This window comes from Delphinus delphis, chromosome 9, assembly GCF_949987515.2.
Source record: "Delphinus delphis chromosome 9, mDelDel1.2, whole genome shotgun sequence".
NCBI lineage: Eukaryota > Metazoa > Chordata > Mammalia > Artiodactyla > Delphinidae > Delphinus > Delphinus delphis.
The window spans coordinates 51058016-51076098 of NC_082691.1; the positions used below are offsets into that span (position 1 = coordinate 51058016).

General features: G+C 38.2%; 1 protein-coding gene across 1 annotated transcript in view; it reads left to right on the forward strand.

The window, feature by feature from the left end:
* The window catches only part of HEPACAM2 (HEPACAM family member 2), a 97545-nt gene extending 91197 nt beyond the window's left edge, over positions 1 to 6348 (forward strand). The window contains exons 10-12 of the transcript XR_011246600.1: positions 1012 to 1189; positions 4739 to 4815; positions 6260 to 6348. The gene's annotated coding sequence lies outside the window, so the exon portion shown is untranslated. The remainder of the gene's footprint in view (positions 1 to 1011; positions 1190 to 4738; positions 4816 to 6259) is intronic.
* Positions 6349 to 18083: the final 11735 nt, after the last annotated feature.

Sequence of the window (18083 nt, forward strand, 5' to 3'; positions counted from 1 at the left end):
GCAGGCACTGTTCACTACCTATTTGAAGTTATATGTTTCAAGGTTTGGTAAAATTTCCCAAATATTAAATTTATATATTTTTAATGTATGAATAGAAAAAAATATAGTGGAAGATAGAGATTGCATTTGGATAATATGGTTCTCCCCGCTTCTTTCCATATTCTGTATTTCTTAAGTTTGAAAATGAATTTTAGTCATGTTCATAATGAAAAAACTAATGCTTTAATTTTCAAAAAATAATTAAATTAATGACGACCCAGCACACAGAAGTATTAGTTTGCTGGAGCTGCCATAATAAAGTACCACAGACTAGGTGGCTGAAAAATCAGAAATTTATTTGCTCACAGAGGCTAGAAGTCCAAGATCAAGGATTTGGCAGAGTTGGTTTCTTTTGAGGCCTTCTCCTTGATTTATAGATGGCTGTCTTCTCCCTGTGTCTTCACCCAGTCTTGTGTGTGTGTGTGTGTGTGTGTGTGTGTGTGTGTGTGTGTGTGTGTGTGAGAGAGAGAGAGAGAGAGAGAAAGAGAGAGAGCATGCAAGCACCAATCTCTTCTTACAAGGAAACTAGTCATATCTGGATTAGGGTCCACCCTAGTGACCTCATTTTAACTTAATTAACTCTTTAAAGACATTATCTCCAAATACAGCCACATTCTGAGATACCAAGGGTTAGGGCTTCAACATGTGAATTTGGAGGCGGGGCGCAATTCAGTCCATAACAGGCACTTGGATCACACTGAGTTTTTAATATTTTCCCAGTGTTTTTTTTCTATAGGTGTTTTTTCACCTTGATTTCTTAACTCTTATAACTTGAAACTCTGGTGAATAGTTTCTCAGCAATGGTTCAACTTTATTGGTAATTTTTTGTGATGTTAATCTTTTAATATTTTATAACCATTAAAATATATTTACATATATTATAAATATATTTAATATTTTATAAACCTAGATAAATACATTCTGAAGCAAAACTGAAACTGTTCGCATTTCTACTTCCTCATTCTGCATCAGCACAGGGGCAGGGCCTCAGGAGACCAGAAAACTTCACAACTTAAAGGCTTATTTTTTAAAAAGGATCCTTACAATCATACATCTCCTACCCATTAGAAGAGGAATAAGAAAGCAAAGATTAAAAACCAACTATTTCAAGTTTCCGACATAAGAAGAGGAAGTTTTCAGAAAAATCCGGGTAAGTTTCTGAATCATTACACTTTTATTTTTTATGCTTGTGAGGAGACAGCTATTTTCATAAACTCCAGCTGTACTTCTTTTTATAATAAAACATGTGTTTGTGCATAAGCCAATTACTTGTAAAACTAATGAAAGTAATTAGAAATTTCAATGGGTTAAATACATATCAGTATATCTAATTGAAGCTAACTTTGTAAATGCTCTTCTGCAAAGAAATGGATCATTAAGTATATACATAAGGTGGCGAGAGTGTTTCTGGTCATGTAGGGCAGTGGGAAAAATGATACAGAAACAATGCAAAGAAGTTCAGGAAGTTAAGCATAAAAGATTGTAAAGGAACCTGTGGTTGTGTGCAATTATGCAAAATTCTTGAGATGTTACTAGATGTTTTACATGTAATCAAAGATAACGTCCTCCAGAGGCTATTTTTCAATGTAAGTGCTTCCTTAACATCCATGTCATACAGCAATCTGGTTTAAAAATTAAAATAAAAACTTATCCTCAGGAAAATGAAACCTAACTTGGCTTATGTGTGGTTTCAGTTCATCAGACCATCAGAGGAGTGTGTGTATAGCCTTCCTGGGCAAGAGCCAGGATTCTGAATTGTCTCTCCCCACTATCAGCTCTAAGTCCTGTGGAGCAGAACAACTCCTCAGGGCATGGATATCCGGGGTGCTACTGAGGACGCCCCTGAGATGAGGGTGGGTGGACTTACCCCTAAGAGTACTTGTCCCTAAGAGCTCTGCTGATTTGTTACTTCTTGTTTAATACCTCAAGAGAGAAAACTGGAGGAGTCACTTGAGAATGGCATCCTATAGCTCCTTTGCCAATAATTAGTTACTACTAATAAGATTTGTGTTCGTGATTATTTCAAAACAGGAAGATGAGGGCCCTTAGGAAGCCAAGAGTTATATCAAGCCATTCTCAAAATTTGTCCAACCCAGTCATTTTAATCTTTATTTATCTCCAATAATATATATACATATGCTCTTAAAATTAATAAAGTATAAACTAGTTTAAAGGCATTCCTGATAGGACTTCCCTGGCAGTGCAGTGGTTAAGAATCTTCCTGCCAATTCAGGGGACATGAGTTCGATCCCCGGTCCGGGAAGATCCCACATGCCGTGGAGCAACTAAGCCCATGCGCCACAACTAGTGAGCCTGTGCTCTAGAGCCCGCGAGGCACAACTACTGAGCCCACGTGCCACACCTACTGAAGCCCGTGCACCAAGAGCCCGTGCTCCACAACAAGAGAAGCCACTGCAATGAGAAGCCCACGCACAGCAGCAAAGACCCAACACAGTCAAAAATAAATAAATAAATATATATATATATTTAAAAAAGCATTACTGATAGAATAGGTTCAAATCTTTATATGTTCACAACAGCTATCATGTGGGGAGAGGGAAGTTGAGCAACTTTTGACATTATAATCAGTCCAAGGATATTATTGAAGTTTAGTATATAATATTGAGACCAGATATTCCTGATGTTTCCATTTAACAGAAGAAAAGACTCCATACTTGAGGAATAAATGTCAGTGACCTTATTTGAGAAGAATATTTCTATTTCCCTGGTATCTATTGGCAGAATCAGAACAAAAGGAAGTAACAGAAAACTGTCACCTGTCAGATGGCACAAGTTCCCTTTGCAACATCCCCTATGTTAGACACAGCACACAGTCACTGGTGGTATGAGGCCAAAGAGCTGTAAGAATAAGGGGCAGACTGCAGAGGGAAATTCTTGATGCGCTGCTTCATTTCCAGAAGGTTGGACCCTATTGGAATTTTGTAGTCACTGGTTAAACCAAAAGAGAATATCTGGAGTCTGTCCTCTCAGTCTTTAGGATGTGCAGAGAGAGGGGAATGGTTAAATTACTGAAAGAAGACTCTGGCTAAGAGAAGGTATTGCATCAGACCTAAACAGAGTGTGTCAGTGGAAAGGGGCAGGCCCCTCAACTGGAGATCAGCTTCCCAGAGCAGAGGCAGGAGATTAAAACAGCAGAGGTGCTGAGGACCCAGAGGAAAAAGGAACCCATGCCGGGGAAAACCTGGTATGACAAATGGCTTCATTTGGGGACTGAGAATGACACAGCAGAAAACTGATATGGGCTATTATGGAACTGGGGTACCTAGAAGGACTGGGGGAGGAAATATATTCATTTTCTTTTCCTTTTGATAAAAACTTATTTTTCCTTTTTTTTTATCTTTATTGGAGTATATTTGCTTTACAATGTTGTGTTAGTTTTTGTTGTACAACAAAGTGAATCAGCTATAAGTATACATATATCCCCATATCCCCTCCCTCTTGAGCCTTCCTCCCATCCTCCCTAATCCACCCCTGTAGGTCGTCACAAAGCACGGAGCTGATCTCCCTGTGCTATGCGGCTGCTTCCCACTAGCAATCCATTTTACATTTGGTAGTGTATATATGTCAATGCCACCCTCTCGTTTCATCCCAGCTTCCCCTTCCCCCCGTGTCCTCAAGTCCATTCAATAAGCCTGCATCTTTATTCCTGCCCTGCCACTGGGTTCATCCGTACCGTTTTTATAGATTCCATGTATGTGCGTTAGCATACGGTATTTGTTTTTCTCTTTCTGACTTACTTCACTCTGTATGACAAACTCTAGGTCCAACCACCTCATTAAAAATAACTCAATTTCGTTCCTTTTTATGGCTGAGTAATATTCCTTTGTATATATGTGCCACATCTTCTTTATCCATTCATCTGTTGATGGACACTTAGGTTGCTTCCACATCCTGGCTATTGTAAATAGTGCTGCAATGAACATTGTGGTACATGTCTCTTTTTGAATTATGGTTTTCTCAGGGTATATGCCCAGGAGTGGGATTGCTGGGTCATACAATGGTTTTATTTTTAGTTTTTTAAGGAACCTCCATACTGTTCTCCATAGTGGCTGTATCAATTTACATTCCTACCAACAGTGCAGGAGGGTTCCCTTATCTCCTCACCCTCTCCAGCATTTATTGTTTGTATGTTTCTTGATGATAGCCATTCGGACCAGTATGAGGTGATACCTCACTGTGGTTTTGATTTGCATTTCTCTAATGATCAGCAATGTTCAGCATCTTTTTTCATGTGTTTGTTGGCCATCTGTATGTCTTCTTTGGAGAAATGTGTATTTAGGTCTTCCACCTATTTTTGGACTGGGTTGTTTGTTTTCTTCATACTGAGCTGCATGTGCTGCTTGTATATTTTGGAGATTAATCCTTTGTCAGTTGCTTCATTTGCAAATATTTTCTCCCATTCTGAGGGTTGTCTTTCTGTCTTTTTTATGATTTCCTTTGCTGTACAAAAGCTTTTAAGTTTCATTAGGTTCCATTTGTTATTTTTGATTTTTATTTCCATTACTCTAGGAGGTGGGTCAAGAAAGATCTTGCTGTGATTTATGTCACAGAGTGTTCTGCCTATGTTTTCCTCTAAGAGTTTTATAGTGTCTAGACTTACATTTAAGCCTTTAATCAATTTTGAGTATTTTTGTGTATGGTATTAGGAAGTGTTCTAATTTCATTCTTTTACATGTAGCTGTCCAGTTTTCCCAGCTCCACTTATTGAAGAAGCTGTCTTTTCTCCATTGCATATTCTTGCCTTCTTTGTCAAAGGTAAGGTGACCATATGTGTGTGGGTTTATCTCTGGGCTTTCTATCCTGTTCCATTGATCTATATTTGTGTTTTGGGGCCAGTACCATACAGTCTTGATTACTGTAGCTTTGTTTCAATCTTTTGTGACTAGATGATTGAAGCTAGAGTTAGTTCTGGCCTAACAGGCAGCAAAGAAAAGAAAGTTCCCCAGATTTCAGTCTGGGATTCAAGCCACATAAAATAATTGACCTAGTGAAATGAGCAAAATCCCTTGACCCACAGACACTGCTAACTCAAGGGTTTTCAAAAATTCATTATTTTTTACTACTCTAAGAAAAATGTTATTTATTTGACAAATTTTTGTTAAGAAGCTACTATGTGTTAAGCACTGTAAAATAAGTGAACAAAACACACAAAAATGTTTGTCCTCATGAATCACACAGAATAATGGGTGGGGCAGAAAATAAACAAGGCAAATATGTTAAAATATATGGAATGGAATAGTTGATTGTGGTAAGTCTTAACTAGATTTTTTTAAAAGCCAGATGAGGGATAGGAGACCTTGGGAGATGGGATAGTTTTCAGTAGGCTGGCAGAGCAGTGCCTCCGTGAGAAGGTGGCACTTGATAAAAGACCCGAAGGAAGTGAAGGAGTGAGCCCTGCAGGTGTCTAAGGACATTCCAGGGATAGGAAGCAAGTATAGTGCTGGAAGCAGGAGCAGGTGCCACATGTGAGGAGCAACAAGGCAGCCAGGGAGCTGTACCAGATTTACAGAGAGGAAAAATAAAACTAAGATTTTATATCAGAGGGGTAACAGGGTGCCAGGTCATATGAGGCCTTGTAGTTCCTAATAAGGAGCTCAGCTTTCACTCCAAGTCAACCGGAAAGCCACTGGAAGGAGTGAACCAAATATTGGTATGTTATTTACATTTGAAAGGATCACTCTAGCTGCTATTTTGAGAAGCTCCCAAAGGGATCAATAACAGCAAGAGGGAAACTCAGTGAGACAGCCACTCCTATAATTCAGGAGAGAGACATGGGGACTTGGACCAGCTGGTGGGAAGTGGTAGCTGGTAATCAGATGCTTGTTTTGAAGCAACCTATAGGATTTTCTCCACACTGAATGTAGAATGTGGGAGAAGAGAAAGAGAAAGTATGCCTGCAACATGTTTTGAATGTTTATTTTTTTTATTAAAAGTATCAGTATTTAGGAATATAGGAAGAGATGCCATCTAGCTGAAGGATGTTCTTTTAAATCTTCTATGTTCGAAAATTTTTATAGTAGAAAGTTAAGGGGAAAATCTGTGCTGTAAACAATTTCTAAGCAACAGTCCAATCAACTACATTTTAATTTTGCTGTGATATCTTTTTTTTTTTTAATGTAGTAGATTCTCAACAAATATACCCTCAGGTAAACTAGGAAATGACCAGGTCTATTCTTCTCACATATCTACTTCCTCATAGATGCTTTCCGGGATGTGACTCCTGAAAATTCACAAGAAAATGCAACTCATCTAACTGCTGGAGATTAAAGAACCTCTTGAAGAACTATTTCAAGTTGCTGATATGAAAAGTAGAAGTTTTCAGAAAAGCTCTGGTGAGTTTCTAATCATTAAATATATCTGTTTCATCAACTTTCTTTGAAAGCTATCTTTAAAATCTAATTCTAAAAACTAAAGCAGAACTTTGGAAATGAATATACTTCCAAGTGTACATAAGCCATTTCTAGCAAAATGGTTCTAAAAGGAATGAGAAATCTCAGTGCTTTCATATACATATCGCCAGATGCCACTTGTGCTGACTGCAGAGTTCTTCAAAAAAAGAAATCTTCCAGCAAGCAAGGTGCAGAATGTTTGATGGTGGAAGGCTCTGGAGATGAAGCTAGAAGACCTAAGTAAAATGTAGTTCAGAAGATCAGGAATTCAAGCATATGAAACTGTGTAGAAAATTGTGACCACATGCAGCTATGCAAAATTCTGTCCTATGTAACTCAAGATGATATCAAAAGTTTACATCTAGTTAAAGATGAAACCCTCCAAAGTTTAATCAACATTTTATTTAAGGCTTTCCTTCACAATTAGCTTGTACAGAGACTATGAGAAGAATTACATAATTTTAATGTAGTTAAATATAGTTCCAGAAAATGAAAGTAGCTAGGTTTGTAGTTTCAGTCCGGAAGAACATTAGAGCAGGGCATGAGCCTGCTGAGCTCCAGCCAGGACTTCGAGCATCCTTCTCTGGAGGTATGACTACCTGCATGCTGCCAAGGCCCAGCCTCCTAAAGATGGGGGTGGGCACTGGTTCTCACCCTGAAAGCTGCTAGTTTGATCCTTCCTTCTCACCCCCCAAATGGAGAAAGTACAAGTCCTTAGGGAATGGATCCTGAAAGTAAGTACTCATAAGGAGACCTCTAGGGTTCAAAATTTTCCCAGAACAGAATAAAGAAGGTAAAGTGTAATTCTTCCCCCAGTTCCAACCAGAGCAGTTCCACCTTTACCCATTTAGACACAGAAGTTTCATGTGCATTTCTTTTGAAGAAACAAAACAAACAAGGAACAGCACTGGTTCTGGTCCAATTCCCCTATACGCACAATGAATGGGAAAACAGGTTGGCTGAGAGGACACATAATTTAATTATGACATAGTTTTCCTGATCACAACTCCTCCCCCTTTACTTACACTATGCAGCTTCTTGCCAAACATAAAGGTCCCTCATGTTAAAAAATATGCCAACACTCCAGAACATAAATCTGATCAGATAATGTTCATGAAAGGACTTGGTAAGCCTCAGAACAGTGAACTATATTAAAGTTCTATATAAATATTAACAAACCATCACTGAAAAAAAGGTTGAAGACACTGATGTGCCAAGGAGTTATGTCAAAGCATTATAACCTTTTTGCTCAAATCATTCTCACCTTGAATTAAATACATAGCTCCAAACCAAACATAGATCAGAGACCACATAAGTTGCTCATGTAATTGACAGAGTACAAAATTCATCTGAAGGGGTTACCAAATGTATAGTAGCTTCAGATCATTATATATCTTCTCAGCTCCCATCATAGGAGTGGCAGCTGAGAAATTTTTTAATGTTATAAAGGGTCTTCATCTTTGAATAATGGGGGAACCTTTGAGATAAGGTAGAGATAAAAAGACAGGCTTGGGCTTCCCTGGTGGCGCAGTGGTTGAGACTCCGCCGGCCGATGTAGGGGACACGGGTTCGTGCCCCGGCCCGGGAAGATCCCACATGCTGCGGAGCGGCTGGGCCCATGAGCCACGGCCGCTGAGCCTGCACGTCCGGAGCCTGTGCTCCGCAACGGGAGAGGCCACAACAGTGAGAGGCCTGCATACCGCAAAAAAAAAAGATAGGCTTGCGGAGAACAGATGTCAGTCACCCTATTCCATCTCCCTGGATAGAATTCCTCGGAGAATTGAAACAATAAAGGAGAAAGCAAGAAGGAACCTGTTCCCCTGTGAGGTGGCGCAAAGACAAGCCCTCCCACCATCTCCATGTTACACACGGGCACATGCGCGTGCCCGTGGGCGCGTGCGCGTACGCACGTACAATGTCTCTGGGCAAGTATAATAATAGCCAGTAAGCCGGAAGTCCTTCACATGCTGTTTTTTGTAGAATGCTGAGCTCGGGGGCAATTGCTGCAATCACTGGCTCAAACAGGAGAGAAAACCTAGAGCTTCTCTTTACAGTCTTTGGGGCGCCCATTGGAGCCGATGGGTAGCTTACTGAGAGAAGACTCTGGCTAAGAGAAGATAGTGCCTCGGACCTGGGCAGAGCAAGTCTGTGGAGAATGATAAGAGCATGTCCAGAGGAAAGTCCGTTTGCCTAGGACAACCAGAGCAGTTCAAACGGCAGAGGATAACGCAGAGACCCTGTGAGTCGAGCTCACTGAGGACCTGGAATATAGAACTCTGAAACAGGGTGAACCAAGACAGCCAGTGGAAGAAGCTTATACTTAGAAAATAGGCTTACAATGCAAGCCCACCTGTGCCAGTCATCCATAAAGTGAGCGTACACAGGTTAAGTTAGAACCCTGTTTTCTCATTTGTCAAATGATAATAAACTTCGTTTGCAGGCGTCTGATGAGGATTAAATTGGGTAGCATAAGTTACATATCTGGCACTTGGTAGGTTCTTATTAGGAGGCAAATTTATTGAGATAATTCACATACCATAAAGTTATACAATTCAGTAGTTTTTGGTGTATCCGCAGAGTTGTGCACAATCAATCTTAGAACACTCTCATCACCCCAGAAGAATTCCTGTACCCATTAGCCGTCAATCACCATTTACCCCATCCTCCAGCCCCTGGCAACCACTAATCTACTCTCTTTCTCTATGGAGTTGCTTATTTTGGACACTTCATATAAATGGAATCACACAATATGTGTTTATTTGTAAATGGCTTCTTTCACTTTGCATAATGTTTTCAAGGTTCACCCATGTTGTATTATCATGATTTCATTTCTTTTTACTGTCAAACAAATTCCATTATATGGATATACCACATTTTGTTTATTCAATCATGAAAGGCAATTTATTTTTATGAAGCACTAAATGAATATTGCTTTATTGATCTAAGATGGGTGTGTTTTACCAAGTTTGCTGAGGCCTTCTTGAATTTAAATAATAGCTGTCCTTGTCACTCCATTTCAGTCTTTGGTTAAAGAAAGTTATTCACTGACACTCTAGTTCAAGCCCTTTCCCCTAAACATACAACCTTAGTTTTCTCAAACTGTATTGTTTACCCCTTTTCCAATACTCATCTTCACATGTAGATATGTTGCAGTACATCAGTTTATATGATTTTAAATAAAAACAATATTTTCCAAGTAGTTGGAAGACTAATTATCACATTGGAAACAGGGAAATGAACAACTGGATGAAAAAACAAAAAACAAACCCATAGGGTTTTTTTAGTTCATTACTCATACCTAAATTAAGTATAAAATGAAAAAACAAATATACCCCAGAATGTTTCTTCAAACCATTTAAATTTTTTATTTTTTCATTTTTATTTGAGAAAATAAATATCATTCCTGAATATCAAATATGCATGAGTTATCTAAGAGCCAGAATATCTTTAAACATGGTTGGCTTCTACTGAGCCCTGTGAAGCCATGTTACAACACTTCCTGAAGGATGGATAAATACAGGCCCTTCGGATCAGCAAATCCTTTAGGGAACAATCATTCTATTTTCCAATATTAACAATACTTCCAATGTTTCTGCAAAACACATGACTAGATAAACAAAGAGACTGGATTAGAGAAAAACTTACAGTAAGCTTGGTATCACTCTGAAGGGATAACTGGTATATTAATTTGGAAATACCTATAATAAGAAATGCACGCCCAATGTGGAATTTTAAATCATGTAAATAGTATTTTAAGTTACCAAAAAGACTCTTAGCAAAGAGATATGTAACAAGAGGCAAGAAAAAAATTTTTTTTGGCTGCACCACACGGCTTGCAGGATCTTAGTTCCCTGACCAGAGATGGAACCCAGGTCCCGGCAGTGAAAGCACCGAGTCCTAACCACTGGACCTCCAGGGAATTTCCAGGAAGAAATTTTTTAACAGACATCAAAGATCAAAGGTCTCTGCTTAAAGCTGAGTAACCTTTGGTAAATAAAGCATACCTATATGCTCTGAGTTTAACCAATTTTTTTTTTAACATTTTGTGGAATAGAGACTCTGTTGTCCAAACATGCCTAGTCCCTGTGGGAAAATTGGGCCTTCCAGGTGGACAGGTGGCAATGCATTATCTATTGCTCATAGGATATAAGCCAGTTCCTGAATGGAGTCAGCTCTTCAAGAAGCTTCATGTGTCCAAAAGACTGAAGATGTGTATTGGGTATAAATAGCCACAGGAAGATTCAATTTGTTCTTACAGTCTTAGAAAAGTGGAAAGTAGCATTCAAATGAGTCATGGCATACAATTTATAAGTCCATCCAGAAAGAAAAAATTAGTAATAGTTAGAGAGTTAATAGGAAATATCCATGTGGTCTGCGGTTATTTAAAAGATATCCATTGTGTGCAAAGGAGCAAGAACTGCCTAGTAGGATACAATATCCATATGTGACCCTTATAATGTCACTTTACTTTGTTCTTTCAACCAATTGTATTAAATTTCCATCTGCCTGCTCAATATGTATAAAGCAGATTCGCTTTGCTGGCTCATCTTGGAAGTCCTGAAATGATGTTCATTACAGCTATTGTAAAAATATAAACATTGACTAATGAGTGCCACATCTGACCACTCCTAAGATGGTGAGAACATATTAGACAGTTCTAACATCAGGCCAGATATTATGCGTACCAATTAAACTAAACCCCTTGTACTCACAGGTGTCGTGGGGTAAAATTGTGATGTCTGGCAGCCTTAGACTTTTGATACGGATGTGCCAAGTATCATTATTTCTTTATTCCTAAATTTGCCAGGTGAGATTACACCAGTTCCTTATTTCAGTTTGACTGATAGAGTCGCCTGATACAAAGACTCACCATGCCTTAAAGAGTATTGCTTCTGGTACCAGTTTGGACAAAGGCTTAACAGTTTTTCATAAAGTTAAACACACACCTATTTGATCCAGCAATTCCTTGCCAAGGTTATTTACCTAAGAGAAATGAAGATATATGTCTGCACAAGACTTGTACAGAAATAGTCATAACAGCTTTCTGTGTGATTGCCAAAGATGGAAATAACTCAAATGTCTCTTTAAGGACATTAGATAAGTGTGGTATGTTAATAAAACAGAATACTATTCAGCAATAAAAAGAAACAAACTATGGATACATGCAACATTTAGACCAATCTCAATGACATTATGTTGAATAAAAGAAGCCAGTCACAGAAGAGTATATTCTATATGATTCCAGTATATCAACACTTGGATCAGGTAAAGATAATTTATGGTGAAAAAAAAAAATCAGCAGAGCGGTTTCCTCTGGAGGGGGTTAGGAGTAACTGAGAAGGGACATGGGGTAACAGAAATGTCCTATATCTAGATTGGGGTGGTTTGTCAAAATTTTACATTTAATATATGTGCACTCCAGTTTTACCTCAAGAGTAGCAGAATGTAAAAAAGAGAGAATGGCAGAAAGCTAATAGCTTTGAAGCTGAGTGATGACTACATGGGGATTCATTATGCTGTCCTGTTTACTTTGTTTGTATTTAAAATTTTCCAAAGAAATTATGCCATAAAAGTCTATTTCATGATGTGGGGAAACAGAAGCCATATTTTGCTAAGTAGAAGAACAAAACATTATAAGGCATATACTTCTACTATTGGGCAAATATTTATCTGAGAGATTATCTATAAAGGACCGAGAGATTGTATACCAAAAATGTTCATAACAATGAATGGGGGATGGGATTCAGGTAGAGCTTGTTTTTCTTCTTTTTTCTAGTTGTTTCTGATGTTTTTAATTGAACACATATTAGCTTTTTAACTAGAAAAATATACTGTAAATATTACTTTCTTAAAAATGAACAATAATAACAACCAAAAAAAAAAAAAGACTCAGTCCTAATTACTCTGAATCAATAACAACAAGGGAAATGTGCTCCGGACACTTGCAAAAATCCTGTCTCATGGACTAAGAGGCTTCTTGGTATTATAATGTGGCAATACTTCCTTCATCTGAGAGAAAGAGGAACATGATCGAATGTAAAATTTTTGCTGGTTCTGTTCCTAAGAGAAATTTTATAAAAAAGAAGGAGAATGGAATGAAAGCATGAGATATTCTACAGAGTGTTTCTAGATCATGACACATTTTTCTGTGCTTGCTACATTATAATAATTTTATTAGAGCATAAGGACCCCAAATGAGTTAAAAGAGAAACATTGATCAGATAGTATCCAGGGAGCTTAACTTTGAACACTCTTCTCTTAAGAAAGGGATCCTCACTCTTTGGATTATTGAAATAATTTAAATAAAAGAGTTTAAAAGAAGGCCTGGAAAAGAGAAGGAACTTCCCCTGATCTTCACCAGAGAATTCCTCTCAAATATAGGACGTGTCCTCTAGTGAGACAGCCCACATCCCAGGATTATTCAGAGGCTTTCTTGAAGGAGAGGACTGGTGGGTGAAGAACCAGACTGAGATCCTAGAGCACAGGAGGAGAGGGGGAGCTAGGCAACATCAGAATTCACCAGCAGAATCCATCCCCTCAGGTGGAAAGGCATAACTGGTTTCCCCTTTTCATAGGACCGTTTCAGGAAACAGTTGGCCCAAGAAGTTCGTATGCAATAGCAGGACTGAACCAACATGGTGGGTGAAGTAATGAGGAATCCAGGCAAACAATATATGCAAGTCTAGATCATGCATTCTCAACTGGGACACTATCACCTCCAAGGGAGTAAAAATTTGTTCTTGGAAGCAAAAAAAACCACAAAAAACCTTTCTTTAAAATAGACTTTATTTTTTTAGAGCAGTTTTAAGTTCATAGCAAAATTGAGAGGAAGGTATAGAGATTTCCCATATACCCTCTGGGGGAGAGGGTATATATTTTCAGAGTGTTCAAAGTTAATCTCCCTCACTATCAACATCCCTCACCAGAGTAGCACATTTGTTACAATTGATGAACCTACACTAACACATCATCACCCAAACTCCATAGTTCAAATTATAGTTCACCCTTGGTGTTGTATCTTCTATGGGTTTTGGCAAATACATATATAATGGCATAAATCCACCATTATAGTGTCATATAGAATAACTTCATTGTCTTAAAAATCCTCTATGCCCCACCAGTTCATTCTTACCTCCTCCCTAACTCCTGGCAACCACTGATCCTTTTGCTATCTCCAAAGTTTTGCCTTTCCCAGAATATCATATAGTTGGAATCATATAGTATGTAGCCTTTTCAGATTGACTTCTTTCACTAAGCAATATGCATTTAATATTCCTCCACATCTTTTTATGGCTTGACAGCTCAATTCTTTTCGGCACTGAATAAAGATTCCATTGTCTGGATATACCAGTTTATTTATCCATTCACCTACTGAAGGACATCTTAGTTGCTTCCAAGCTTTGGCATTTATGAATAAAGCTGCTATAAGCTTGTGTGTGCAGGTTTTTGGTGTGGACATAAATTTTCAACTCCTTTGGGTAAATACCAAGGAGTGTGATTGCCAGATCATACGGTAAGAGTAGGTTTAGTTTTTTAAGAAACCACCAAACTGTCTTCGAAAGTGGCTGTACCATTTTGCATTTCCCCCCAGCAATAAATGAGAGTTTCTGTTGCTCCATATCCTCACCAGCCCTTGGTGGAGTCAGTGTTCTGGATTTTGGCCATTCTGATGGGTGTGTATTGGTATCTCATTGTTTTTTTGCGGTACGCAGGCCTCTCACTGCTGTGACCTCTCCCGTTGCGGAGCACAGGCTCCGGACGCGCAGGCTCAGCGGCCATGGTTCACGGGCCCAGCCGCTCCGCAGCATGTGGGATCTTCCCGGACTGGGGCACGAACCCGTGTCCCCTGAATCGGCAGGCAGACTCTCAACCACTGTGCCACCAGGGAAGCCCAGTATCTCATTGTTTTAAGTTGCAATTCCCTAATGGCATATGATGCTCTTTTTTATGTATAAAGCACAGATATACATAAACAGATATACAGCATATCTGTAGTATTACAGTTTCAAGGGAGGGGACAACTAGGTTAAAATTCCCCTCCTTAAGGGGGAAATAGTCTAATAAAGAAATGGAAAAGCACTGTCTGGGTGGTCAGAGAGGCAGCGTGAGGAGGGCGACACAGGATAGAAGAGAAAGGTTGCTCATGCTGAAGATCTGGAACCTGGCCTCACACAGGGAATGTGAGCAATGAGATAAGCTAGGGGAATAAGACTGCTCTGAGACAGCAGAGAAGTTAATTTTTATAACCTGTTTGTATTAGGGTTCTCCAGAGAAACAGAACCAGTAGTACATATTGGAGAAAGAGAAGGAGGGAGGTGGGGGGAGAGAGAGAGGTTATTTAACGTCTCTGCACCTCAGTTTCTTTAGCTGTAAAATGGAAATAATAATAGCATCTACCTCAGAGGATTGTTGTGAAGAGTAAATAAATTAATATAAAGCACTTGGAACAGTGCCTGGTACATAGTATGTGCCCAATAAATGTTCATAAAACATATGAAGCCAGTGTGAATCAACAGTGGAATGTGGAAACCAAATGCTAACTGAGCACACACAATAAATTTTAACACTTGATATCAATTTTTTAAATGCTCACTATTTTCTTCATTCTCACTCAGGCTGTTCTGTGCCTGTCCCTGAGGCTGACATTAGAAAAGAAAATCCCTGCAATGTGGCCACTAGGGGTCCCACCCTGGTCTGCCCTGCAGAACTAACCCAGAGGAATTTAGCATTTATAGGGAGCTCCAAAACGTCCCCGAAAGCCATTCCTTTACATTATCTTTAGGAAAACAGAGATGGATGGACAGTCCACCCAGGAAGGCCAGTGAAATGCCAACATAAGCTCTTCCCTACCCAAGTTCTGGGCTCTCTGCAGCCCTCAAAACTCTCAAGCAAAGAACAGATTTTAAACCTTTGGCTTCTAACCAATCACACCAGAAGGTGGAAGAATAATGGCTTACCAAAAAAAAAAAAATCATTTCAGAGAGAAAAGTCATATCTAGGAAAGCGAAACTGAAATCAATTCTGCAGGCTTCCTCCTCCCCCACCTTCCAGTTTCGGCACACCCATTACTGAGAAACACTGTCCTTTCTGAGCCGATTAGAGTTCAGATTGAAGTGGAAGCAGAGGAGAAACTATCATAAAAACTGGAGTGAAAAAAGTATTTTTATCTAACACAGTAGGAAGAAGAACACAGACGTTTGTTTCCTGCACCGAAATACATGGTTTTTCCCTCATTTTAGAAGAACTTGGCAAGAAAAATCTGGGTAAGTACAATATCTGTTATTTATAGTATTATTACTCTCTATAGCAGCATTTTATTGACTAGGAAGGAATCTACTTCTTAATTAGAAAATTGAAATATACTCCAAAAATAATATTTTAAACCTAAAAATATTTTAAGCCTAGACTGTTCATTGCTGTGACAGAGTCTGCTTTATATTAGTTGAGGAAGGAGTCATAACATTCCATAAAAGATGCATGCAGTGGAAAACTAGAGGCACTTTTATTGATGAAATCCCCCAAGGCGTTAGGAGCATCTTCAGAAAGAACATATAATGAAAATTTAAAGATGTACTTTACATTAATCAAAGATCCCTTCCACCATCTACTCTAAGGAGTTGCCAGAAAATAAAATTCCCTGATAACTTCTCAGATATTAGTGTCAAATTATATGTATAATAGACAGACAGACAGACAGACAGAGACAGAGACAGTGACAGAGATGAAGACAGACTACTACAGGAAGTACTTGAAATTATGACAGCTTTCTTATTTCTTCCTAAAAATCCTGGGTTTACGTCTGATTTCCCCCAAAGTAAGGAACAAGGTAATACAAAGAGTTGGGGGAAATACAGTTTAAATTAAAGGCCTGCTCCTCAACTTCCTTTAGTAAAGCTAAAAAGCCCTACAGTTAACCCTACAGTTCATAAATATATGTAGGTTTGACCAATCATGTAACAAATTATGTTTCCATTTTTTATGGGGTTGCTAAGAAGCTCAGAATGAAATTTTGAGGCCAATTCTAGTCAAGTATATAGAATTGAAAAGTTATTTTAGGCACTGACTTTACTCCATGGCTTCACCTTCTTTCCTCTTCTACCCATATTTAGCCTTCTCCCTGATTATTTTTCTGACTTTTTAATTTCTTTCTTCCAGTTTATTAAGATATAACTGACATATCTTATATGTCATATAAGTTTAAGGTATACAGCGTAATGATTTGACTTACATGCATCATGAAATGATGAGCACAATGAGTTTAGTGACATCCATCATCTCATGTAGATACAAAATAAAAGAAAAAGAAAACAATATTTTTTCCTTGTGATGAAAACTCTCAGGATTTACTCTCTAAACATCTTTCATACATAACATACAACAATGTTAATTATATTAATCATGTTGTACATCACATCCCTAGTACTTATTTATCTCATAACTGGAAGTTTGTACCTTTTGACCACCTTCAAGCCACTTTACCCATCTCTGGTAACCAGAAATCTTATCTCTTTTTCTATTAGTTTGTTTTTGAAGTATAATTAGTTCCTGGTACACAACATAGTGATTCAATATTTCTATACATTACGAAATGATCACCACTGTAAATCTAGTCAGCAAAGATATTACTATTGATATTATTATTGACTATATTCCCTGCACTATGCGTTTCATGCCCAACACATTTATTTTGTAACTGGAAGTTTGTACCTCTTAATCTTCCTAACCTATTTCACTCATCCTCCCACCCGTCTCCCATATGGCAACACCAATTTGTTCTCTGTATATATGACTCTGTTTCTGTTTTCTTAGTTTTCTGGATCTATTGGGATGATCATTTGATTTTTATCCTTCATTCTTTTAATGTGGTATATCACATTTATTGATTTGCATATATCAAACAATCCTTGCATCCCAGAGATAAATCACATTTAATTATGGTATAAGATCTTTATAATCCTTATAATGTTCTGTTGAACTTGGTTTGCTAGTATTTTGTTGAGGATTCTTGCACTTATGTTCATCAGTGATATTGGTCTGTAACTTTCTTTTTGTTGTACTGTCCTTATCTGGCCTTGGTATCAAGGTTATGCTGGCCTCATAAAATGTGCTTATAAGTGTTCCCTTCTCTTCTATTTTTTGGAAGAGTTTGAGAAGTATTCACATTAATTCTTCTTTAAATATTTGGCAGAATTCACTGGTGAAGTCATGAAGTCCGAGGCTTTTCCATCTTGGGAGGTTTCAGTTACTGATTCAGCCTCCTTACTCATTATTGGTCTGTTCAGATTCTTTATTCATGATTCAGTCTTGGTAGTTTGTATATTTCTAGGAATTTATTTATTTCTTCTAGACTGTCCAGTTTGGGGGCATATAAATATTCATAGTACTATCTTATGATCCTTTGCATTTCTGTGGTATCAGTTGTAACATCTCTCTTTCATTTATAATTTTATTTATTTGAGTCTCTGCTCTTTGTTTCTTAATCTAGCTAAAGGTTCATTAATTTTGTTTACTTTACAAAAAACAGCTCTTAGTGGTAAGAGAAGATGGATGCCTTGGTCATTAATTTGGCTGGTCTCCTTTTCTTTCTGCAGTGTTATTTCCTTCATGCCCAGCTGCTCTGAGATACAACTATTT